Source organism: Miniopterus schreibersii (assembly GCF_964146895.1).
Source record: "Miniopterus schreibersii genome assembly, chromosome: 11".
Lineage (NCBI taxonomy): Eukaryota > Metazoa > Chordata > Mammalia > Chiroptera > Miniopteridae > Miniopterus > Miniopterus schreibersii.
The window spans coordinates 49,642,854-49,670,341 of NC_138111.1; the positions used below are offsets into that span (position 1 = coordinate 49,642,854).

The 27,488-nt window shown below is 36.0% G+C and overlaps 1 long non-coding RNA gene across 3 annotated transcripts in view; it reads right to left on the reverse strand.

The window, feature by feature from the left end:
- Positions 1 to 12,781: 12,781 nt before the first annotated feature.
- The window catches only part of LOC308563933, a 334,396-nt gene continuing 319,689 nt past the window's right edge, over positions 12,782 to 27,488 (reverse strand). For all 3 annotated transcript variants that reach the window (XR_013999871.1, XR_013999872.1, XR_013999873.1), the window contains one exon: positions 12,782 to 13,355. This is a non-coding gene — a long non-coding RNA (uncharacterized lncRNA). The remainder of the gene's footprint in view (positions 13,356 to 27,488) is intronic.

Below are 27,488 nucleotides of genomic sequence, written 5' to 3' on the forward strand. Positions count from 1 at the left end.
CATAGTTGACTTGTTCTTGAATATCCTTTTATTTCCAAGTCACTTGAAAAGACAAGATGTTTTTGTTCGTTAATGCCCAGTGTAATTAGCTTCCATTGAAATATTGATTTTACATTAAGGAAGATAAATGCTAAAGTATTGGCAGTGGAATGTTGTTTTAATAGAGACTGACATTTTACAGATAAAAAGACATTGTGCTTGTCATTGCACTGTCACTTTTGTGCAATTACAATATGTACATGAATTTCTAACAGCAGTATTTAGTCTAGTGCACCTGAAATTTTAATATGTTGGTTAAAGAGGCTGCTTCAAAATCTTTATTTCTGGATTAAATAAACATGTTATCCTACCTATTTTGTATATCAGGGCATATACATTTTTTTTCTAAGAGAATCTCTTAGGAAATGCAAGGTCCCCCCCCCCCCCCCCATGGCATAGAACTAACTTTCCTCACACTATTTGAACTCTAGTAGCTATATTTTTGTCTTGGATTCATTAATGACTATAATGATATTGAAAAAGAACAAGAGATAATGTAATCAATTACTTTGACTTCCATGCTGGTCTTTCCTGAGTGTGTGTGTGTGTGTGTGTGTGTGCATGCATGTACATATAGATATGTTCATGTGTTTTCCTTTCTGGATAAGTGGTTTTGAATTATTTTTTTGATGTTAGATTATTTTCTTTTGCGAATAACACCAAAATTAAGTATTTAAAGAAATTCAATTGACAATATTGGTGTTGAAGGTCTATAATCAGTATTTCCTTAAAAATTTGTGACTTGAAGAGTAGATATTTGCACTCTCAGAGCCCTATATTGTGTCATTTTTAAATTAATATTTTATAATAGTATTATAATAAGCATCTTTCTAGATCAAATTTGCCTGTGTATTTGGACATAATGAAAGATGATTCCCCTAACGACATCTTCAGAATCATCTTTCTTTTTTTTTGTTCCATACATCTACATCTTCATTAGACATCTCTTCTTGTCTGAATATCAGTTTGAGCTAAATTATTTAAAATAACATAATAATCTTACTTAAAGTCACCACATTATCTCCACATCCCCAAAACCTTATTTTCTTCTATGCTCCTTATCACAGTTAATAGCACCATCAAAGAATGGCATCAATTTTAATCCGCTCTCTATCTTTGTTCATCCCTACGGCTCTCCTTGGAAGCCTTGCCAGTTTTGTGCCAGGCATGGGTAGGGTAAACTTTGCCCAGTCCTCGAGGCAGAATCCTAGTTCTACCTTCCCAAATGCAATGATTGAGGCAGGATACAAAGGAGTTAGGAAAGCTCCCCACAGGTGGGTGAGGAAGTAGGAACAGACATCACAGTCTGATAAGCCATTAGGTCTTCTCACGAGAGCCCCCACCTCCAGGCATGACTGAAGGGAAGCAGTTTATGGCAGCACACCCCTGTGGTGGTCGCAGAAGTCAACAACAAGGAGTGGCTGAAACCAGATCAATCCAAGATGGGGGGAAAATTGACCAGAAATTTTACCCTCATTATAATGAAAACTGACACCACAAATAGAAGGGAGGACCAGGGGCACAAACACCATGACACTTCTAAAACAGATATTAGGAACAAGAAACCCTCCAAACCTCCAAACCATAAGGCATAGACAGAATATGGTGCCACAAAGTTCAGAAACAACCCACCTTTGGAGACACACAAAATTTCAGCAACTGACTGACCACAGTGAGCAACTCATTCGTGAGTTTGTCCAGTCCACTTGTGTGGGCACTTTTGCTTCTTTCACAGTGGCCCCTGTGAGACTTCCAACCAGGGGAGCAGTGGGCAGTGGCATCCAGCCGGGGCTTACCCCCAATCCTATCTCCAGGAACCAACATTCTGGCCTCTTTTTTTTCCCTACCTAAAATAAAACTTGATTTCGCTTTCACTCAGACTCACTCTTGAATTCTTTCCTGCATGAAGTCAAGAGCCTGCAGCTTAGGGGTCCTATTTTGGGTCTACCTGGTGACATGATCAATCATTTGTTATGGGGTCTAACCTCCTCACAGTTATGCTTTGATGCAGGGGTTAGATACCAGGCATCTTGAATACCTATAGATCACTGGCCCATTCTAATCTTTGCAAGTCTCTCCAATTTGCTTCCCTGCTCCTCAAATGAAATCCCTTTTGAGAACACCTAACATATCCTCTTCACTCAGTTCACACTTTTTGCAAAAATCTGCTCTTTCAGATTATTTTTGCTTCCCATGCTCCCTTCTTGGAACTTATCCCAGCCCCACCACAATCGTAAAGGCAAACAATCAAAAAGTTTTATTTACAGTGCGATAAGAAAATAACAGAGTGAAATAGAAATTTAATATCTCAAAATGAAATTGGCTGTGTGTGTGACTCTGCTGTTTATTTATTACATGTATTTATTGTTTTGAACATATTGTACTTCATCCAGTTGTAGGTGGATTTGATGTAAGATGGCAGTATCTTTATTTTTCTTAAAACAACTGCCAATAAAAAGTTTTGTACACTCAGAAGCTTATTGCTGATCTGTACACCAGCTATGCACTAACAAAAAATTTATATCACATGAAAGGTACAGGTATAGATATATAGATATAGATTCAACTATCAGTATGAATTTTTGTTTTTAGCCCATGGATACCATAAGGGCTATGATTATGATTTGAGATAGATGAGCATCTTGATAGTATACAGTATGTGTAAAATTGTGTATTTGAATTATTCTAGGTCTAGTGACCATAGTTCCAATCGTATTTTCAAAGGGCCCATGATTCTCATAAAACTCTGACACAAATGATTGACTTTCTCATATTCCCTGGATTATATATGCCAAAGTAACCAAGTAACTATGCCACTTCTTCTAAGAGTGAAATAAGGGAGAAAAAAGTTTTGGATTTTCAAACATGGAATGGGGTAAGTGGCATGCTTTATAAAATCTGAGATTAATTATGTAAGCACATTGATTGTGTTTTCCATGAAACTACGGAGAAAACAAAAAGGATTTGCACAGACCTGAAAGCATCCAGTTTGTCTGTATACCAGAAAGACAGATAAATTGGAGAGAAAAACAAGACCATAACCTTCCCTCCTATCTTAACTTATTTTAGGCTCCCAAACTATTCTCATTTACTTCTTTGTGGACTTAAACTTGCTTGGGTGAGTGAGTCTGAAGTCAAGTACCAATGGTGTCATCCCTTAGAGAATATATATTGGAAATTTATCCATCAGAATTCCTTTACACAGTTCTAATTGCAGTTATTTCACTTGAAATAGTAACTGCATTAAAAATCTTTCACATCAAGCAATATATATTTTAATAGAAATATAATCTGGACATGTCCTAGCTTTTGATATTTGTGAATATCTTTATATTATGTCCTATTGTCACATTAACGCTGCACATAATTCCCTACATTACCAAATTTGCCTCAGAGTCCAAAGTATAAGAAATCCAAAAGACATGAGTGCGTATACATGCCCATATTATGAGTTGTAGATAACAAGAAACATACTTTAGTAACAGTCTTACCTGAATTAAGAATAAAGAGTTTGAATCACTGAAAGGGAAGAGAGAACAGTCATCAGGAGAACAAATAGGTTAACAAAGAGTTTCCCATTAATTCTGTGATGCTTGACATAACTAGGGCAGTGAAGGAACAGTTTCAGTCCCCCGTGGACATGCACCACTGCCTGAAGGAGCTATTCACTGCAGAGCAAGCTTCAGTACCCTGTACCTTGATCATTGAACATATATTGCCTCCAGTTTACTCCTATGATAACAAGCCTCTCTTTTTAAAGATGGGAGAAAGAATCAAAGATATTATAAAATACCCCAAACCTCTGGAAGGAAAGAAATAATTTCAATAGAGAAAATAGAATATGAAGAGTACATGATAAGTTAAAGTTAAATTCTGTAACTGATAATTCCATCTGTGCCTAAGCTAAGATGTAAGCTGAAGGACTTTACTTTGTGTCATGAGGGTTTTTAACCCATGGACTGACCCTAGATGGTTTGTGTGTGTGTGAGAGATTTTGTTTTAGACTTTGAATGATGAAATTTACTTGTTAGCAATAACTCTTTTCAATCATAAATTTACAAAAAGTTAATATATGTAAACATATATGTATGTATATAAAATATATATATATGTATATGTAACTAATATATAACTGATTTTTTATATATATCACTGGTCTGCAATAACTTTACTTCTATTTGGATCACCTTGCTAGTTTTATTTAGCTCTCTGCTTCATTTGATCTGTACCACTTTTTAAAGAAAACGTTAGCTTCCTGCCCCCAATCACCTGATAAAAATCTCAATATTTTGACACTGGTTGATGGCCCAAAGAGGGGCGGGGATTACTGGAAACATTGTTGTATTTGGAGACTAGTTATTTGCCATAAACTGAATTTCAAATTAATAGCTATTAGTGGGGTTTTATTTCAGTAAGTTGTTTGCGTATGTCATTATCCTCATAGGCATATTCTCTTTCTGAATTTCTTCTCTCTTCTTTCTCTATCAAGTAATCCATTTCTTGTCATTTTTTTTAGCATCATGAGTAAATAGTATCTTATACAGATTTTAAGAACTGGAAGTACCATATTAATTTTAAATGAATAATATCATTGCTGATCCCAAGCAATAATCTAATGTGAGAATACCCACAGTATCAATAAATAGAAGTAGCGTGACTAAGAAACAGTGAGATCAGAGCTCCAGATTCTGTTCTCTATGCATACAAGTCTTGTCAGGTGAAATTTAAACTCCTATTTACAGGTATAGCATCCAAAGATGAGCATTTTGGTCAAAGGACTCACTGTCTTTCTGTCATTTGTTAACCTCTCACCTTTTTCATCCGCAAAACAGACCTTTACAACCTTTTCCAACCTGTACCTTCCCTGTGAACTTCCAAAATGTTTAGTCTCCTAGAGTCAACTGTTGAGGAGCTGACCTGCAACGACTAACACCTCTTATAGACATTTCGTTTTGCAGTGTGACTTTTCTGTTTCTCTCATTAATAAGTGAAGTTAATTTTTCTATCCTTTGTATATAGGATGTTCTTGTGAATTTCTTTGACCATTACAATATGGTAGAAGTAATATTATAGTACTTCAAAGTGAAGGCCTCGAGAGACTTTGCAGATTCTGCTTTGACCCTCTTGGGACCCAGCTGCCATGTAGGCAGCATGTGGAGAGGCCTTGAGATTACTGAGGTGCCCTAGCCAACAGCACCATACAACTGACACACTTGTTTAGTAGGTGATATGTGAGCCTACACCAGTTAACATGCCAAAAGCACGAGTAAGCCCTGCTGATTCCATGGGGAGTAGAGAAACAACCATCTCAGTTGAGACCTGCCCAAATTGTGAACCCAGAAAATTGTGAGTAAATAGGCAGAGATTAAATCTTGGGGTAATTTATTTTTAAAAATGAATTGATATTTGATACAATATTTTTCACACACTCAGTGTGACACAGAAGAAAGGATATTCTTTCATCTCAAATTTGTTATAGCCCGGCCAGCATGGCTTTGCAGGTGAGCACCGACCTATGATCCAGGAGATCATGGTTTGATTCCCTGTCTGGGCACATGCCTGGGTTGTGGGCTCGATCCCCAGTCAGACGGAGTGCAGGAGGCAGCCGATCAATGACTCTCTCATCATTGATGTTTCTCTCTCTCTCCCTCTCCCTTCTTCTCTCTGAAATCAATGAAGATATATAATAAAAATAAATAAATTTTGTTTTATAAATACATAATTATTTAAATATTTAGAATAATTCTTCCTTATGTCATAGAAACAATAGCAAACCATTAGGTAATTAATAGTTAATAACTGCTGAATTTATATTACTAATAACATTGTTAAATATTGAGTTCAAAATGATTACCATGTAAGTAAAATTCACCATTTAAAAATCTCTTATATTATGGATATTATAATATTGCCTACAATACATGTTAACTTTTTTCATTATGAATAGTGAGAGGGCCACACATAAGGATTATTGTGAGGGTCATTCTAATTTTTTCTGATATGGATTAGCATTTAATTTTATCCTGGTATTTTAACATATAGGATGTTGTTTAGTAGTTATTTCATCAATTTTCAGTTCAATATTCCTATTTTTAAAATACCTTAATTTTTTAGAGCAGTTTTAGTTTCCAGAAAAATTTAGTAGAAGGTACAGAGATTTCACATGTACCCCCTGCCCCCACACATGCATAGCCTTGAGAATATTACCAATATTCTCTCACCAGAGTGGTGCATTTGTTACAATTCATGAAACTACATTCACACATCATTGTCACCAGAGTCCATAGTTTGCATTAGGGTTCATCCTTGGTGTGCATTCTAGGAGTTTGGATAAATTTATTGACATGTGTCCACCACTATGGTTTCAAACAGTATTTTCAATACCATACAAGTCCTCTGTGTCCTTCCTATTAACCCCTCCCCATTATCCACTGGAAACCACTAATCTTTTTACTGTCTCTCTATTTTTGCCTTTTTCAAAATGTCATGTAGTTGGAATCGCAGAGTATAAAGACTTCTCATACTGCTTCTTTCATTTAGTAATATGCATTCTTTTCTCTATGTCTTTTCATGGCTTGATAGCACATTTATTTTCATTGGTGAAAAAAATTCCTTTGTATAGATCTTCCAAATTTATATAATCCAATCCCTATTAAATATTGTTTTGTTGGCGTCCAAGTTAGGGCAATTATCAATAAAGATGCAATAAACATCCATGAGCAGGGTTTTTTGTGGACATAAGTTTTCAGCTCCTTTGGGTAAATACTAAGCCATGTTATTGCTCAGTAATATGTTAAAAGTATGTTTACTTTTGGGGGAAAAACACAAAACTCTAAACTGTTTCCCAAAGTGGCTGGCTGTACCATTTTGCATTTCCACCAGCAATGAGAGAGAGACTCTGTTGCTCCATACCCTCACCAGCATTTGGTGGTGTCAGTGTTGTAGATTTTGGCTTTTCTAATAGTTGTGTAGTGGTATCTCGCTATTTTAATTTACATTTTCCTGATGGCATAGTATGTGGAGCATTAGTTCATATGCTTATTTACCCTCCACATACCTTCTTTGGTGAGGTGGCTGTTAAAATATTTGGCCCATTTTAAATAGGGTTATTTGCTTTCTTATTGTTAAGTTTTAGGTGGTGGTGTTTTTTTTTTTTAAATATATTTTGGATAATGTTCATTTATCAGGTGCCTTTTTAAAATATATCCTCCAAGTCTGTGGCGTGTGTCTTCTCATTCTCATGACATTGTTTATTGCAGAGCAGAACATTTTAATTTAATGAAGGTCCAGCTTAGCAATTATCTCTCATATGTCATGTTTTTGCTGGTATATTTAAGATGTCATCAAAGTCATCTAGATTTCCGCTGTCTTCTAGCAGTTTTATAGTTTTGTATTTTATACTGTGGTTTGTGATCCATTTTGAATTTTCCTGGTGAGAGTAATTTATGGTCTAGGTTCATTTCTTTGCAAGTGGAGATCCAGTTCTAATACATTTGTTGAAAAGACCCTTTTTTTTTTATTATTCATTGCATTGTCTTTGCTTTTTTGTCGAATATCAGTTGAGTATATTTATGGGGTATATTTCTGACTCTCTATTGTACTCCTTTGATCTATTTTTGTGCCAATAGCTCACTGTCTTGATTATTGTAGCTTTAGAGTAAGTCTTGAAGCCAGGTCGTGACAGTCCTCTAACTTTGTTCTTCTGCTTCAATACTGTGTTGGCTATTCTGGGTCTTTTGTCTCTCCATGTAAACTTTAGAATTAGGTCATATCCACAAAACAACTTGGGATTTAGGTTCAGATTGCATTGAATATATAGAACAAGTTGGGAACAACTGAGATCCTGACAATATTGATCCATCCTTTCACTTAAACATGGAATATCTTTCCATATATTTATTTCTTCTTTGACTTCTTATATCAGATTACCATAATTTTACTCATATAGAGCCTATACATATTTCATTAGATTTATGCTATTTTAATTTTTAGGCTGCTAATGTAAATAGCATTGTTTTTAACTTCAGTTCTGTTTATTGATGGTATATGGAAAAATTAATGAGTTTGGTATCCTATAACTTTACTATGGTTGCTTTTGAATTACAGGAGGTTTTTTGTCAGTTTTATAGATTTTTCTGCAATCATGTCATCTGCAAAAACAATTATATACATTCATTTCCAATAAATATACCTTTATTCTTCTTCTTCCATTAGCTAGGACATCCAGTATAATTTTGAAAAAGGGCATTGAGAGGAGACATGCTTGTTTGCACCCAGTCTTAGTAGAATGTTTCTCGTTTCTCACAATTAAGTATGATGTTAGCTAGAGAGTTCTGTAAAGGTATTCTTTATCAAGTTGAGGAAGGTTCCCTCTATTCTTAGTTTACTGAGAGTTTCTATCATAATTGGGTATAGGATTTTGTCAGAAGCTTTTCTTGCATCTATTGATATAATCAATGATTTTTTGAGTGTGTTGATACAATAGATTATATTGTTTTTAGAATATTGAAACTGCCTTGCATAGCTAGGATAAATGCCCCTTGATTGTGGTATTTAATTCTTTTTATTACATTGTTGAATCCAATTGGCTAATATCCTGAAAATTTTTGCACCTATATTTTTGAGAAATAATTGTCTGTAGTTATTTTCTTGTAATGTCTTTATCTAGTTTTGGTATTAGGATAACGCTGGCCTTATGCAATGATTTAGGAAGTATTGTCTCTGCTTCTATTGTCTAAAAGGGATTGTAGAGTAGTAGTATAATTTCCTTAAATAATTGCAAATATTTGGCTGAGACAGTTGTGTAGAGTCCCATTAGATTTATTTTTGTACGATGTGAAAATATGAGATTGAATGTGAAGATCCCATGGAGAGGGTGATCCTGGAGATGAGGGAGAGAGAAAATAGCATTTGTTGGAGCAGATCAATGAGAAGGCAAGTGGGGCTGGTGTTCAGTCTGATCGCTTCTTAGACAAGAACATTTACTAGTTTAAGGAGCAACAAAGGAAAAAGGATACGTAAGTGCCAGTAGGTTTATAATTTTGTTGTTCAGAAGATGAATAGCGATTCTAATGTCTTCTGCTGTTTCCCCCCCCGTAGGAATTATGAGGCAAGGCCATTGGGGACTGATGAGTGAAGAGAATGGAATCAGAATTTTTCACAGCATAAAGCAGAGGTGGAGTGATGAGTGGACAAGTAAGCTATTACTAGATAAGAACATCAGCAGTGGTGAAGGCCCAGTGAAGGTAAGAAAGCATGAATTTATAGGCGTATGCAGATGTAGATATACATGCCCAGTTTTGAATTTTCTGTAAGTAATACTCAGCAATGTGTATGTCAGAAATATTAACTACTAGTTTGTCTTTGTGACATTTTGGAATTCAGAAGAAATAAAAGGTACTTATCTTTTTCATCACGGTTTCTGGTTTAGTGAATAAGTAACCTATTCTCCCAATCTGACGCTTACTTTTTAAAAGTTATTAAAAAATTGTTTTACGTTGACATCATTGCAGAAGTCCCCCCCCCCCACTACCCTTTGCCCACCTACCCCTTCCTTGGCCTTTACCAAATCATTGTCCATGTCCATGGGTATGCACCTGTGTGCTTTAGCTGTTTCCTTCACCTCCACCTCCTTTTCCTAGCCACCCCCAGCCCGCCTGTTCCATGTATTCATGGTCTTGGTTCCGTTTTGTTAATTAGATCCCACATATGAGTGAGATCATATGGTATTTTTCTTTCTCTGACTGGCTTATTTTCCTTAGCATCATACTCTCCAGGTCCATCGATGCCGTTGCAAAACGGAAGACTTCCTTATTTTTTATAGCCATGTGATATTCCATTAAATCTTGAATTTATACATAGTGTAAAGAGCGAGGTCAGGATAGAAATGTTTTAATAGAGTCCATTACAAGATTCAGCACTCTGTTCTAATGAATTTTCTCTTTCTGTGTGAGAGATTTAAAACATTAATGGATAATGCTAAGAAAAATTAATAAATAAATACATGCCCCCTTTGAAGCTATTTTGCCTACTAAACTTAATTTCTAGGATGTCTTCCTTTTAATTTATATGTATGAGGAAAATATGTGTTGAGTTTGCCTTTGTGGTAGTAAATGACTGAAATTGTGATGTTTATAAACAGTTATAAAATTACAGTATATGCATAAAGTGACAAAATTGTTATTGAAATCAAAGTTCCTTAAGCACCAATATTAAAACACAGCCATGATATGGTATTGAGTGAGTGAATATATAGAATAATATCTACATTATGTGAGTATTTGTATATAAATCTATACATATAGTTAAAGTCTAAATTGTATAAAGTAGTTAGAGCAGTTATCTCCTAGAATAAAACTATGCTACACCAAAATATAACATTTTTAGACTATTTTTCCATTCATGTATGTATGCCTCTGGCCCTCTCTCTTCCTCTTTTCTCTCTCTGTAGACACACAGCACATCATTTAAGCTTAGGTAATATTAAACCCATGAATAGTAATACAAGTTGTACATGGAAAAACCTAAATTGTAACTGAGAAAAATGAAAATAGGCATGAGGAAAAAAACCTATATTAGCCATAAGTGAATTCCATTGCAATGAAGATTTGAATATTTCTAATACTACTCAAAAAAGATTTAAAACCACTATTTTTCCTGTAATCTTTGTTTTATTTAAGATAAATAGTTTAGAGGAAAACAATATAGAAGTTAGATAGCTTCACAAGTGCCCATCTTAAAGATCACACAGTGTCAAGTTCTTCAATCACAATCAGAAGATCACAGGCAATGCCAGAAATAGTAATTGTAAAAGATTAAGGAAATTATGAGAAACATACAAATAATTTCTCTGTTGTAAAACTCTGATCCTGTCAGCTATATTCCAAATATATAGCTCGTATTCATTCTGGCTTTGGATGGATTTCACATGCAAAGTGTCTTCAAAATAACTCAGACACACACTGCTTTACAAAGGTAGCTTCCAGGTTTGGAACACATGCACTTGATGTGACACACAGCACATTAGTAGTTAAAATCTATTTTAATTGTCAATATATGATCTCACCTTTACTTTTTTTAGGTATGGAAATTTAGTTTGTTCAATTTAATTTGCCATAAATACATAGTCACTTTCACTCAAAAATAAGGGAAGTAAATACACTTAATACAATCTCCTTTGTTCGTTCTTAAATTCTGAATCTGAAAAACAACACTAAAATCACTCCTGGGACTACTAATATATATCTACTCTACTATATAAATGTATATCATATAAAGAAACATTACTTGCAGTTTATAATTTTACATACTGTTAAATTACTCATAGTTCATAACCATATTAGTTCAGTTCAGATGTTAGGATAGAGTTTATTTAATGTCAGGAGGTAAAATATTTTAACACCAGACTTTTAAATTGCCTGCTGTCAACAACATCAGAACTTTCCATGGAAAACTCTATTTGCCTTCAGTAGATTTACACCTATTACTAGGCTGCTAATTAAGTGCAGTTTGGGGTAAGTTGGCATTATCTGGGTAACGCGTGGCTACATGCAGCGCACGTCTTGGCAGCACCGTAAAGTACCCATTTGTCAAGCTCCTGCTGTATAACTAGGTCCCGTTACACCCCGTCTCACAGCACCAGGAGCATTTGAAAACTAGAAGGCTCGACTTACAGAATTCTGTTGAATGTAGCCATCTAATACAGCACTACTGTTGTATCTTAGAGAACAGAGAAGGCTATATATGAAGCACAGCGGTAAGAGGCAGAGGAGGCCACTATGGACACAGTATTGGCCATGGGGTCAAACTGAGCTTGCATTAGGGGTCAGACAATTAGTAGCTATGTAACATGGGAGAATTTACTTCACCCCTTTTTACCTCAGCTTGTTCATATAAGATACAGGAAATACAATATATACCTATCTCTTTTAAGAATTGTGTAACATAATATAAATAAAACATTTAGTAGGTATTCAATAAATAAGCTCAGAGAAGTATTAGAAATAGTAGAAGACTTTTTTTTATTGGGGTAAAATTCACATAACAAAAAAATCAACCATTTTGAAATGTACAATTTTATGGCATTTAGCTCATTCACAATGTTGTGCAACAATCACCTCTATCTAGTCCCCAAACACTGCAGCACCCCAAAACAAAGCTCTACTAACCACTAATCTTCTTTCAGTCACTAAGGATTTACCTATTTTGGATTTTTCATATAAAGGGAATCATAAAATCATAGGTGATTTTAAAATCTGGCTTCTTTCACTTAGCATAAAGTTGTCAAGGTTATTCCCATTGTAGCTTGTACACGTCTTGAGTTTTTTAATGTCTGGAAAAAGATCTCATTATAAAAGTACACAGTGATTTTTCAAACATCAGTTCATAGACATATGGGTATTTTCCTTATTTTGCATAGCGCTGTTAAAAACATTTATGTACAAGGTTTCGTTTGAATATTTTTTCCAATTATTTTAGGTATATTAGGTATATATCTAAGATTGAAATTGGTGGATCTTGTGATAATTTTTTTTTTTAAGTTTAAAACATTGGTTTAATATATAATGGAAGAAAAAAGGGTTTAACTATGATAGAAATGAAAAACCTTGGAAAGTTCCCTTACCAAAAAAGTACTGTGAGCCAAAAGTATGACTTGGCTATTTAAAAGTCAATGCAGAGCAAAGTAGTATGTATAAGATATTGTGGACTGCATGCGACAGTGTGGTAAGTATATATATACATATATACATAATTTAAAAATAAAATGTTTTCTAAAGTTTAAATATATGTTTAATTATATTTAACACTCAGTATTATATTAGTTTCAGGTATACAGCATAGTGGTCATTTACACATGTGACTCCCTGAAAAGTCTTGTACCCACCTGACACCATACATAGTTATTACAATATTAATGACTATATTCCCTAAGCCAGTCTTTATATCCCCATGACTATTTTGCAACTGCCACTTTGTACTTCTTAATCCCTTCACCTTTTCCACACAGCCCCCTAACACCCCATCCCCCTGGCAGCCATCGGTTCATTCTGTTTTTTAGATTCCACATATAATATCATAAGGTATTTGTCTTTCTCTGGCTTGTTTCACTTAGCATAATACCCTCTAGATCCATCCATGTTGTCACAAATGGTAAGATTTATTTCTTTTTTACTGTTGAGTAATATTCCATTGCATATATGTATCACACCTTCTTTATCCACTCGTCCTTTGATGCAGCATTTTTGTATGTGGCCACAGAAGTCTGTTTCAATAGCTTAGTGGATTGCTTAGCGGATTGGAGGAGTTCTCTTAAATGTCTAGAACCAGAAAAATATTTTTTAATTAGAAAACCTAAACTCTGCTTATAGACTCTTGAGGCAATATATTCCATTTTGTTCAAAGCAGCTAGAATTAATTACCTTTTGAAACTACAGATTATGCCAAATCTACTTGCAGATTTGTATTAGCCTCTAGTACAGCAATTTTCAACTGGTGTGCTGTGAGAATTTTTAAAATGTGAAATACCTGAATATTTAGTCAGGAGAATGGACCCTTTTTCCTTAGATTGTCAAACAAAACAAAATGACAACAGCCAACACAGCAATAGCACTCCGGTATGAATGAGTCAAAATTATACCATTTTTCTGGTGTGCCACAGAATTTTAGTAATTAGTTCATGTGTTCCAGGAGATGAAAAAGGTTGAAAATTGCTGCTTTTACTTTAAATACCACCCCCCGCCCTGCCCCCCCCCCCCAGTCACATCATAGACATTTCACCCTTTGCCTTCTGTTAATCAACAATACTGGCCTACTTCAGTTCCTTGAATAGGCTGAAAGCATCTTTATTGTTGGTTTTAAAAAATTAGAAAACACTAACAAATCATAGAAAAAATCAAATTAGCACATGCTCTAGGAATTCTAGATGATCAGAATATGTCTCATGATGGGCATTAATTTGAATTGGTCTCTGTTGGATGCTTAACTTTTCAACACCCAACAAAAGTGGTGTGGGGATAAAGTTCTCAGACCCCAAAATTTCAAGTATTCATTTGCAGGAATATGAGTAATGAATGCTACACCTTTCCTATCCCGGGCTCTTACATAGTATCAGCCACTCTCATCATAGCACTCTGGCATCCATGACCAATTAACGGTAGCTGATAGTAACTGGCCATCCTTAATGCATGAAGAATGGTAAGGACTTTGATTAGAACTCATAATAGTGAACTATAGTAGTCGAAATAACTGCAAAACATAGATTTAAGACAGAACATGAAGAATCTGAAAACTCAAAATTTAGTTCAAAATGTAAAAGACCATATAATAAAGCTCATAGTACTCAGCAAAATGAGCCCAATACCTTTAAAAATATTAAGTATGAAATTCCATTTCATTACTTCAAAATATCTAATGTGACTTGATTGCTTTCTGATTTAACCGAATATCAGAAACCTTTTAAAAAAATAAATGCAGGATAGATGACAGAGGGTAGTTTTAAAGGCTTGATAATGACATAATTGGAAATTAGAAAATGTTTATGAACAATGACATCTGTGTGATAATTTGGAAAATTTAAATGTCACTATTTAAAAGAAATTTGTGAGTTTATAGTCAAGTGAGCTGCAAAGTAAATTTCTATTAATCAGATTTACCATTCAGAGCCTTAGCATCATAAGAGGAATACTATACTGGGAAAATATTTCTGTAGTCCAAAATATGTAATGAAATATTTTCTTTAAAATTAGCAGATAAAAACCCCAGCTGGATAGCTCAGTTGGTTAGAGCAGGTTCGATCCCCAGTCAGGACACATGCAAGTATCATGTAGGAATTACCACATCAAGAAAATTAAACTCCTTTTAGCAGGTAGCTAGGAAATACGACCCTGGGTGAAAGGAGATGGCTGGCTGAGACTGAACAGAGGTTCAGGTGAGCTGGGTTCCAGAGCCTGATGCTAAGGGTCACATTCTGTAGGAAGCATACACTGAGTTGTAAATCAATAAATCGATAAATTTTATGAATGGATTGTCACGCTACATAATTCTCTACCACTTACTCTGCTTGTCTCTGCAGCAAAGCTAAACCTGCTACTCTGGAAATATAGCTATCCACTTTTCCTTTGAAATTTACTTCCTTTGTTTTAGGTATTACCCTTGTCAAGTATCATTATCTATATGTTGATCATTTCTATTTTGGCCTTGACAGTTCAAATTGGTTATGTTACTGACTTGCCTTATGTTTAGTAACAGATAATTTTTTATTAGCAGCTTCCTCTTATGAAAATGCGGATATTTGATCCTATAACAGCATGCTAGATATGTATAAGGCCAGAAAGTGTGTGCTGTAATGTGTAAGCTATAGTAACAAACAATTGTTGGGAACTATGTGTATTACTATCATAGATAGAAGTATAATTCCCAGTATATTTTTTTTTTGCTATTTATACTTAACGTAGTAGTAAAATGCATATTCCACAGTATTACTACATAGTTATACCAGTACTGAATTGTATATATGCATATACTTTAACAATCACTGCATTATCAACATTGTGATTATAACATAAAATCCTATCATAAATATTAAAAATGTTATTAAAATGTCAGCAAGTATAATCTTTTATCTTTTTTTTCTGTCATGGTGAGCTCCAGATCTTTGAAGGAAGAATAGTCGTATCAAAGAAAAGTTTAGAACCACTGTTCTGAAGGATTCCCTGTGGTGGGATGTCTGAAACAACGTTATGTTTGGAACTGGAAAGCCTGAATATAAATCGTGTCTCGGCTATTGCCAGTTTTGTGGCTTTGGAAACCAGGTCAGCCTTTTTAAATCTCTATTGTATCATTTCTAAGTAGGAATGATAATTATTGTGATCATGAACTTAATTAGGAAAATATAGCTTGTGCTTTGATAGAAATGCTATTCTTTTTAAAATATCACCCTGATGTAATTAGGTTAAAAAGAAATTATGCTAAGGCTGGCTAAGGTCTAATTAAAGCTCCAGTCACCTACTGGTTACGTCAATGTGAACAACTGAACCTATTGATTTTGTTTGTAACATGTGGGTAATTACCTTTCCTTGCTGGGTTACTGAGAGGGTTAAATGAGATGGCTTGTTCTTAAGAAAGAAAGGCCTGCCTCTGGATAAACATTGCTACAGTCATAGTTGGAAATCACGGTTGCTATTATTGCCCACCCATAACTACTCTTTACTGCGCCTTAGTTTATGTGCCTGACATCGGCCGAGGAATGCCGCTTGTCATATGTCCCTAGGCAGGCTGAGAAAGTCTAGGCCGTGTCCACCGGCTCACGCTTCACTCCTTGTACTTCTTTGTCAGTCGTGTAAAATGCAAAGCTTCACACTGCTCCCATGTACTTAAGGGCAAAATAATTTAGTGTTATCAGCTTAAGGACACCCAATTCTCAAAGCTCCATTTCCCTTAGGGAGTTTATCAGATGTGGCCCAGGTTCATTATTTTTACACTTTGAAAATGCAGCTCTTAAAAGCTAATCTGAAATGTTCATTGCTATCTCCAGGAGTGCTGTTTTCTCTTGGATATGCTTTAATTGGAATCCTGTGTAGAGGTAACAATAGCTTTCTGCTTCGGGGTAAAATGAGTCCCTTTTCAGCCTTTTGTGTGAGCTTTTTGCTTCTCAATGCAAACTGCAACAACAACGCCTCTGTGAAATGCATATCATCTTTTCAAAAGCTCAACTTGGCGAAAGCATCGCAGGTCTATCTAGAGACTGTCGCCCTGCCCTGAGTGGCAATGCTGAGGCTTCGAGTAAGCAATTATTGCGCTCTCGTGGAAAGCAAAGGTGCTGGAGTCCTTTACATCACAGCAGGAGTGACTTCGCTTATAATAAAGGAAATTGCAGCCATTATGGATCTCACATGCTTTACTACAATTCCTTTAAAAATATATAGTATGTAGAAAAAGGAACTTGATTCTAAAGGAAAAATTTAAAAACCTGGACAAACAGCAGCAGCATCCCTGTTATTTTTTCAAGAATCAAAATGAAAATGATGCCTTTAATGCCATGTTGTTTTTTTAGGTACAAAACATTGAATATAGTACATCAGATGCAGGCACTTGGGTTCACTCAGCTCTGCCAAAGTTATCTGCTGGTCATCGTGCAGTTACAACGGTAAGATTTTAGATTTATTAATTCCTTAGTGTCCCAATACAAAAATAATACATGCTCTTTCCCTAGAGTGTCAATCCCCAGTGCCTGTGTAATTAGTCCCTTCCTAAGAGTAGTACATCTATAAGCACAGCGAAGTTACTAAGTTATGAATTTTGTAGAGAGACACCTGAAAGTGTCAGAGCAAATAATTTATGACATTACTTAAATGTTTTTTTATTACTTAAAAAAACATTTAAGTAATGAAGATCTATAACAAAATACTATGGGTGATATTACATTAAACTAATGGTCACGTTAGCTAGTCTGGTGAAATTTAAACCGAGTTAAACTGCTAATAGATTTCAGAAGTCACAAGCTTAACTTCACCCTGATTCTTAGAAAAGATGTTCCTGTGGAAATGCTATGCCATTTCTGGGGTTTGTGGCATTTATGGTGCTCATAAAACGGTGCTACTATAAAATATCAAAGAAGTTTTACAAAATCAGCCTCCAGGAACAATTTAAAATCAGCTGGTTAAATGGAACTGCCTTGGCAAATTTTTTAAGACACATCAGAGCCCGGGAGGAGGTTAAATGGAGGTGCACGCGCTCTCCTAACTCCCCGAATGTCATGATTTCATAAGTCATTCCTACCTGTTCGTCCTCAGGTTTCATTTTTCCCTGCATCAGTCTTCCAAGGGAAGGAATTTATTTGAGAAATATATTGCAAAAGCTACATTTTTTGCCTAAATCCTTTAAACTTGGAGGTGAGGCATTAGAGAAAAATTAACACCCTCTCACAGCTTGCAAGGTATTCCCAGTTCACACATTTCAGGGTTGTTTTTAACTTTGGTTGCAGTAACAGTTTTGTACTTACATATACACATATATGTGTGCGTGCATATACATTAATGTTTATATATATTATATATACATATTATATATATACACATGTAATATACTACCTATCTGCAGTTGCATCACTAAAAAATATTACCTGAAAAGATAAATTCCACAATGCAAAGTGTACATTTGAACTTGAACACATAGCAGAAAAAATTATAAAAGGGAAAATTAATTTATTACAAAACACTTAATACCTTTAATAATTAGGTATATTTGATATATTGAAATCACTATAGACAAGCATTGCAAACTTTCTATAAACACCATTGTTGGAAAACTTACAAGATAAAAGGGTTTACTTGGTATGATGCCAAACTTGTTTAAATGGGTTTAAGAGTATGTAAATGTGGTATTGATAATTCAAAGCACAAGAAAACTAATAGCATTATCCTTGTTGTTTACTATCAGTGCCTACCAACTATATAATTGGGTTAGGGAAATAAGTGTTATGAGTGCTGCTTTCTGTTAATTTATTGAAATCTTTATTGCCATTATTTCATGTTTCAGTGATTCTGTAAAAATGTTAATTAAATTTAGTTGCAATATTGTCTCTATTAGTCCTTAAAACTAGTGAATACAGTCATGATCCTATGGTACAACTTTTCTGGTTATACACACACATAGAATTGCCTGATTGGAAAACCTGATATATTTTCACATACGTATTGTGGACAGCTAGTGTTGAGGAAATGTTACCAGGAGGTTATGTAACTTCAAATTTAGTGTAAAACTAAAATATGGTTTTACAGAAATGTCTTATTTTATTTGTTGGCAGTGGCTATTTTTCCAGTAGATTGGATTTTGAATTTGTCATAAAAATTGTACTTTGAAAGGAAATTCCAATACCTAGAAAATAACTTGCTCCACATGAGATGTTTATGACTTGTAACCCACTATTGTGTGATTCAGGATTAGACAGTGATTTAAAAAATAACTTTTTCAGATGGATAGCTATTATGCGTAAGAAAGACAAGGCTTTCCCATCATTTTGTCAAAATATCATTTGAATGGAATTTAAAAAAAAAAAACACACTAAAGGAAGGCAATCCATGTTTATGGTAAAATACATCTATAAAAATGTTTCACAACTATTTTGAGAAGATTTATTCTAATCAAGATTTGTTTTCACCCTGGCCAGGTGGCTCAGTTGGTTGGAGCATACTACACCTGGTGTATATTGTATTTAGCTCCCAAAACATCACTTTGGTGCTTCAAGGGAGGCATTATTTTCAACATCTCAACAATAAAGAAACCAATGAGACAGAGGTTGACATGTGGCCACTGCACACATACCATACTCAGAACCTGAACCTGGTCCTGTGGCTTCAAAGGAGGTACCTTTTCTTTCATATATGAATAAGTCTTGATGATTTTTGCTGTAATAGAGTCCATCAATTACCCTTCTGGATTTATAAATAATATAAATGGCATGCTTATGTATGTGAGAGGTAGTCCAGTTAATTACCTCATTTCCAGGAAAAACCTCAAATGATATTCCTAACTCAGTAACTGGAAAAAATAATGGAATTTACGTTTGTTGAATGATTGAATTAAATGAAATAAGTGTCATTACATTAGTTGAAGTAGCAAATGGAACTGTTTTATCAAAATTACTTTTTCCCCATATTCTTGTTCATTCAGCTAGATATGAACCGAACATTAAGAGCACAGACACAGATTCAAATCGTTTACAGAATGTAGACCCAGCCGGACTGCATGACAACTCTGACTCCATAAATCTCTGGAGGTCCTTCAATAATCACCAGTCTACAAGCTGTAGAGTAGGGCTGAGGGACAGCTCTCCAGCTCAGAAAAATTTTCCCTCGTTTCAAGCCCTATTTCTACCTGTGACAAACATATAGCTGTGTCTGTGCTCTTTGTGATTGCTATGATTCTTAAATTCCACTATGTCGCTTATTTTTAAAGGGCAGCACAATATGTCCATTATTTAAGGAGATTGTTTTGTTGATATATTTTGGATATTTACTCCATAATAGACATATGAATTACAGATCTTTTCCATTCCATAGTTTGCTTTACTATACAGAAGGTTTGGGGTTGAGGAAGCCTCATTTGTTACTTTTTGCTTTTGCTGCCAAATAAAAAAACCCGCCACTAAGACCAGTGTCAAGGAGCTTACCACCTATGTTTTCTTCTTGTAGTTTTAGTTTCAGGTCTTAGGTTCACGTATTTACTCCATTTTGAGTTAACTTCTGTGAGTGGTGTAAGACAGGAGTCCAGTTTTGTTTTCCTGACTGTGTATATCCAGCTTTCCCAGCACTGCTGGCTGAAGAGACTATCCTGTCACCACTGGGTGTTCTTGGCTCCCTTTTAATTCTGGACTCTTTATTCTGTTGTGTTGTTTGATGTGTCAGCACCATACTGTTTTTATCACTACAGTTTTGTAGTATAATTTGGTACCAAGTATTGTGATATCTCCGGGTTTGATCTTTTCCCTGAGGTTTGCTTTGGCTATTTGGGGTCTTTTGTGATTCTAAAAAGAAGTTAGATTTTTTTGTTCTATTTCTTTGAAAAATGCCATTGAAATTTTTTGCTTTCTTTCATCAGTGTCTTTCAGTGCACACATCACTCACCTTTTTATAGATATTTTATTCTTCTGATGCTATTGTCAATGGGTATGTTTTCTTAATGCCTCTTTCAGAGAGTCTGTTATTAGTGTATAGAAAAACAACTGATTTTTGTATGTTGATTTTGTATCCTGTAATATATATAACTGTAGCAAGCAAAGAAGTAGCTTTTAATTGACTACCCCCAACCCCATTAGTGTAGAAGGAATAGGCAAGTACTTCCATCTCCCCGAAAGGTGTGTTTTCTCATACTTTTAGAAGCCTGTCCCTCAGCCAGCAGCTTTTACTTAGCACACATGTACAACTGGCTGGCTGTGACCCTCCCTGGGAAGCTGGAGGACACATCTCCCTCTAGCTAGCTCCCACAGTAAAACGAGGTTGCCAGTACCTCTCTTGAGGAGCTTGGGCATGTGTCTAGCACCGAAGCTACTGTGGCAGCCGCCTGAGGAAGGGACAGCTCCACAATCACTAGCTCGTGAATGCAAATCTCTTTGGCTGTCAAAGTTCCACAGAACCATAGCAGACCACGAAGGCATCATAATAGCATCACTCCCATACTGTGCACCTGAGCCCAGAACAGAGGGAGCGGGCAGAAGGGCCCACCTCTCGGTTTCTTCCAAGAAGGGCTCAGCTGCATATTTTCCCAGCAGCTGATCTGCCTGCATCACGTGCTGACCAATTCTCCTGTTTGGGACACTGATGAGTCTGGGCACACCCTCAACTCCTGGGAGCCACTAAAAACAAAGATGATGGCTTGGATTATTCAAAGGTTTGAGAGGCAACCAGCAGCTTGAACCAGGCTGATTGATGAGGTTCATTTCTAACACAAGACCATTCTATGAAGACTTGTAGTGGTAGATGTTTTATGTGATGCAGAAACCAAAGCATGTAGTTAAGAAAAATGAAGAAGCAAAGGCATATAGTCCAAATAAAAGAACAAGGGAAAACTCCAGAAAAACATCTTAATGAAACAGAAAATAGCGATATACCTGACAAGAGTTCAAATTAATGGTCCTAAACGATGCTCACGGAGGTCAGGAGAGCAATGTGTGAACAAAATGAGAATACCAGGGGAGAGAGAGAGAATACAAAAGTACCAAACAGGAATCATGGAGCTGAAGAGTACGACTTAACTGAAAAATAAATTCCTGGGGTTTAAGAGCAGACAAGATCAAATGGCAGAAAGGGTCAATAAACTATCAGAGGACAGTGGAATTCATTCAATTAAAGGAACAGAATGAAAATGAGTGAAGATAGCTTAAGGGACTTAGGAGACACCATCAAATGACCATATATATATAATAAAGGAGACCCAGAAGGAGAAGAGAGAAGGGGACAGAAAACTTTTTAAGAAAATAATGTCTGAAAACTCATTTAACCTGTAGAAAGAAACATTCATCTAGCTACAGAAAGCCCCAAAAGTACCACCAAAGAAGTAATGAAAAAAATTTGCCAACCAAGAACTCTACCCAGAAATGCTGTCCTATTTCAAACAACAACCTAACTTTATACCTTAGGGAACTAGAAGAAACAAGCATAAGCTCAAAGTTAGTAGAAGAAAGGCTAGTAGCAGAAATAAATAAAATGAAAACTAAAAAGGCAACAGAAAAGATCAATAAAACAAGGACCTTGTTTTCCGTAAAAAAATAAAAAGACAAATCTTTGCTAGACTTACCAATAAAAAAGTGAGAGGATTCGAATAAGTAAAATTATGAATGAAACAGAAGGCATTAAAATTGATACTACGGAAATATAAAGGGTACTAAGAGTCTAGTATTACTTGAAATATACAATCTACTAAAATTGACTAAGAACTTATTTGCACACCAAAATATTTTTGTACAAGAAGAAAAAAGGAACCCATGTAGAGTCTTTAAAGAATCCCTGACATTTTGGATAGAATTATTAGTACATATAATCTTTGGCTAAGGCAAAACTTAAGTGATTATCTAGATATGAAAACCTTTTCAAATAGACTTTGCAAGATTTCAAATAGAGTTTACAAGCAATCTCATCTAGGGCTGGTTATTAATAATACTGGACAGGAGTAACCTTTTAAGCAAATAAGATCAGAAAATTAGAATAAAATTATGAACATTATTTTTTCATAATGCTGTTTGCTTTAAATGATTTCTTTGGCCATGAATAGGCAATTAATGACAAAATAGAAGGCTGATTTCAGTGGCGGCAAGAAGAATTTCTAACATATGTAAAGGGACACATGTTTACGTAACAAAGTATAGGAATGTGATGTAAAATTAAAGTGTGTTTAGACATACAGTGGCATATATTTGTAAATTAAGTAACTTTTCATCTTCTATTTCTACCACCACAACCATTAACACATACCAATTTTAAACACTTTTTCCTGGGGGTGGGGGGGATACTAATAGCTGTCCTCCCTCTAGTACTTGAGGGCTAGGGCCATGAAATTTTCATCTCTATTCCTAATGTCAGAAAGAATAAAGTGTTGATTTGCAAAAACTTAAGTGAGAAATAATAACAGCTACATGTTTATACTTATTTTTTAAAAACAAGCTTCTGAAACATAAGATAAAATTTATCTGAACTTTGGTGAGCCCCCATTTACTTATCTGTAAATGAAGATGTAGGAGAGGAAGTGAAACGGTCCCTCCCTGTTATCTCCTGGAACTATATGTGAGCGGAGCAGCAATATACACCCCGGAGTAAAATCACTTCCTGAGAGAACTTTTCACTTTATTGTTAATTTACAATTGTGAAAGCACAATCCTATTCAGTGCTTCATTAAATCCCTACATCAATCTATCAGGTCGATGTTAATACTTGTTCTTATTGTAAAGAACTGAAATATGAACTGAAAGATGCTTGACTTGACCAAGGTCACTCACCAAGGTAAGTAGAAGATTTACTGAATGCTGTTTTGTTAAGTCCAAGACTAGGCCTCGTACCACTAGGCTAATTGTTTTCTTTTTATTTTCTGGTTTTTGAATTACATACAATTTATTTTTATCAAAATTGTCTTGTAATAGGGACCATTTCTCTTCTTTGTATGTTTCTACATATGTGTGTGTTTCCTAGTTTACTTGTTTTACTGCTCTGCACACAGGTACCTAAGAGAGGCTGGCTGGGTTAATAGCTGATGAAGGTGCTGCTCTTATTAGATCAGTTTTATGTATAGAAACAGTTTTGATTGGAACTTTTTCACGCATTAAGGAGGTCAAAACACTTAAACATTTTAAAAAAAACAATTCCTTTTAAAAATAGCACGTATCCCACAGTTCCTTACTAGGTTATGAAATTAATCTTGATTCAGCTCTGATAAGGGCATGCGTCTTTTAACTAGTTGGACAATTTCATTTGCTCTTACTGCCTGGAATTTGATAGAGCCTTTTAGTCTTTTCAGGGCTTTAATGGTATTCATGGAAAAGCCGACTGAATTTTTTAAAGTTAATGAGGTGTCAGCTTCCTTGGTGACTCGTTTTCTCTTTTGTCCTTCACTATTTTCCATTCCCTGCCCCTGAGACAATATAGAGTAACCAAAGCGTAAGAGGCTATTATCAAGAAAGCATTTGGGAAACTCACTAAAACACTTAGTAAAAATCAGAGCCAAGACCAAACATTAATCTTAACAACAACTAAATATTTTCCTCAGTTTCTAATTTGTAGCACGTAATTTCCATCACAGAAAGACTGCATACTTATAGCCACAGGCACCAGATCTTTCTGCTCCTTCAGCCTTTTACCGTGGAGCTCTTCCAGTGCTCTGGTGAACAGATGCTGTGGACAGGCCCACTGAGTCTCTCCCCACTGACACTAATTTGCAGTTACCCAAGTCTGCTTATGTGAAATCGATCTCTTTGGCCAGTGTCATCTGCATTTTTTGTATTTCATATCACTTTGAATGATATGAATGAAATACAAAATGCAAAGATACTGACTTGAAATTAACATAGCTCATATTAACCAATAACAAGGAGCAGGACTCCAGGGAGTAAATGTTGATCCCTTGCGTGACTGGTCTCCCATCAGATACATTATGGCACACCACTTAGAAGGCAGTGAGGGGCAGCAATGGAATTAGGGGTACAACAGGTCATAATTAAGTCCCGGCGTCAACACTGTTCACAATTGCCAAGGCTCACGACATGGAGAGATTATTTTTCTGAGGGGCAACTTTAAACAGCGCATGTTATGACTGATGTGGTGAAGTGCAATGCCTGTTTCTCAAAGGGGCCAGCTAGAAGAGTTCACTGCACCGGGAAAGACCCCAGGCTTTTGGGACACCACATGAAAGTCTTGCTTCAGTTTCATCCCACCCAGACCATCAACGCTGAGGCTTGTAGAGCTGAATGGGAACAAGAGAAAAAAGCAGTGGCCACCAATAGCAGCCACACAGCAGGAGCGACGGTGGATCACAGCGACCTGCTCTGCAGACAAACCCAGCGGATTTCGCACCACAAGTATTTACATTTGCTCATGCCAGCAACCAGCCCAGGCTTCTGTGATTATGTGAGTACAAGACACCAGACTAGAAGCCTGCTAATGACTCTCACCATTGGAGAAGAGCTTAAGACAAGGCCCTCTACCTGTGCGCTTGTACATTGCCAACCTGATGCCTATCACTGGCCTCCACTGACTGTGCCTGTTCAGAAGGAGGAACATTTCAGCCACCGGGGAGCATGCCAATAGCCAAGGCCCCTGCAATTGCCAGGGAGCCCATAGTTTGCCTCAGTGTTTGCTGCATGACCTAGTCCCCGCCATTATATGGGAACCTTCAGCTATTCTTCACAGCCAAGTATTTGTCCCCCACGCCACCAGATTTATCCACCCCCATTGCCTGCCCTGGTCCTGAGCCTGCTGAGTTGGCAGGTATCCTTAAGAACATTAGCCCTTGCAGCCATTGTGGATCCTCCATAGTGCTCACCAAGGAACACACAGTTGTTGATGCTGTGAGCCACAGGGGCTTGAGCTGAAGTGACTTCACAGACCACTGTACATAATGTCACCAGACACAACTTGCACTTAGAGCCCTGCACCACTAGAACAGGGGTCACAGCATGTTCAAGGATACCCCTATCCATGGTCAAAGTTTCTTCTTAGCAAAGATGGTCCATAAAATCTGGAAGGTGAGTGCTTCTTCAAATGTGCAGATACCTACGCAAGGCTACAAAGATCATGATGAATCAGAGAAATCTGACTTTACCAAAGAAATATAGTAAACTTCCAGTGACTGAAACCAAAGAATTGGGGATCCAACAGTTACCCAACAAAGCATTCACATAATTGTTATAATGATGCTCAGAGAGCTACAAGAAAACATAGGTAAACAATAAAGTAAGAAAAACAGTACATAAACAAAACGAAAATTTCAACAAAGAAAACATTTAAAAAGAACCAAGCAGAAGCTTTGGAGCTAAAGAATTTAATAGCTGCAAAGAATGAATCAGTGAGCTAGAAGATTGGATAATTTTATCAGAGAAGCCAAAGGAATAAAAGAAAGCATGCAGGAACTTGTGGGATACCACCAAGAGAAACAATGTAGACCTCAGTGGCCTCCCAGAAGGAAAAGAGGGAAAAATGGGTTAAAAAAATTAAGGAAAAGTCTGTAAAGTTCTCAAACCTGGGGAGAGATTTGGGCTTCCAAGTACATGAAGCTAATAGGTCACCCCCAAGTTTCAATCCAAAATGTCTCCTTCAGGACACCTTATAATAAAACTATCTAAAATCAAAGGCAAAGAAAGGATTTTAAAAGAGACAATTTCTATTTTTTTAATACAAGGGAATCCCCAAAAGGTTATCAGAAGCTTTCTCAGCAGCGATCTTGCAGTCCAGGAGAGAGGGATGACATATTCAAAGTAATGAAAGAAACAAACTACAAACCAAGAATGCTTTACTCAGAAAACTTGTCCTTCGCAAATAAAGGAGAAATAAGGATCTTTCCTAACAAACAAAGCTGAAGGAATTCATCAACAATAAACCAAACTAAAAAGGGATGCTGAAAAAGAAGAAAAGCTGAAACAAAGGACATTAATTGGTACCATAAAAACATGAAAATATCCAACACCTTCCCTTTACCAGGAGATGCAAAATAACCCTGCACCCCTTGGTAAAGGGAAGTATGTAGTCAGATTACTCAAATATTGTAATATGGTAGCATGTTAACTAACTAATAGAAAGGTTAAAGGACAAAGGCAGTAAAAACAGCTTTAGTTGGATGTCAGTATCATGGTGGTAGGCGTCACTTCTTTTTTCTCTCTCCCCTTTGGCACAATTAACTGTATAACAGGACACCAGGGCGATGGTGAGCGGATAGGACCTTGAAGGAGGCTGTGGCCTCCCCACTTGAGTATCACTGTACTGGTCCTTGAGCACGCCCAAAGCCCCAGGTGCTAAGCCCAAACTTTCATCTGCGTGATGTCAAAATAGCCTCGTCATTGTCTAATTACAAATATCTATTGTAAATATACTGATTGATATGTGTCAAAGGTGTAAATGTGGAATAGTAATCTAAAGATTACCAACAAGTGATTTTCTCATAGATTTATGAGCATAATCAGCCAGCCCAGAACAACTATCACAAACGAGAAAGATTTGGTTAAGCTGTATTTTTTTACTCTAACTAGATCATGTTGTACAGGATTCACATTTTTCCTAGCCAAACTGTTAACCGATGAGTAACTGGCCGCCTAATTTGACATGCTCACAGGAAATGTCTTCGTTTAATTATTATTGATTCCAAAGATTATTTAAATGAATCTCTTCTAGGTTAGACTTCAGGGAAACCCAAAATGACACAAGCACACAACCAGCTGTTGTATAAAGAGAGATGAAATACTTAATAGTGTTAGAAGT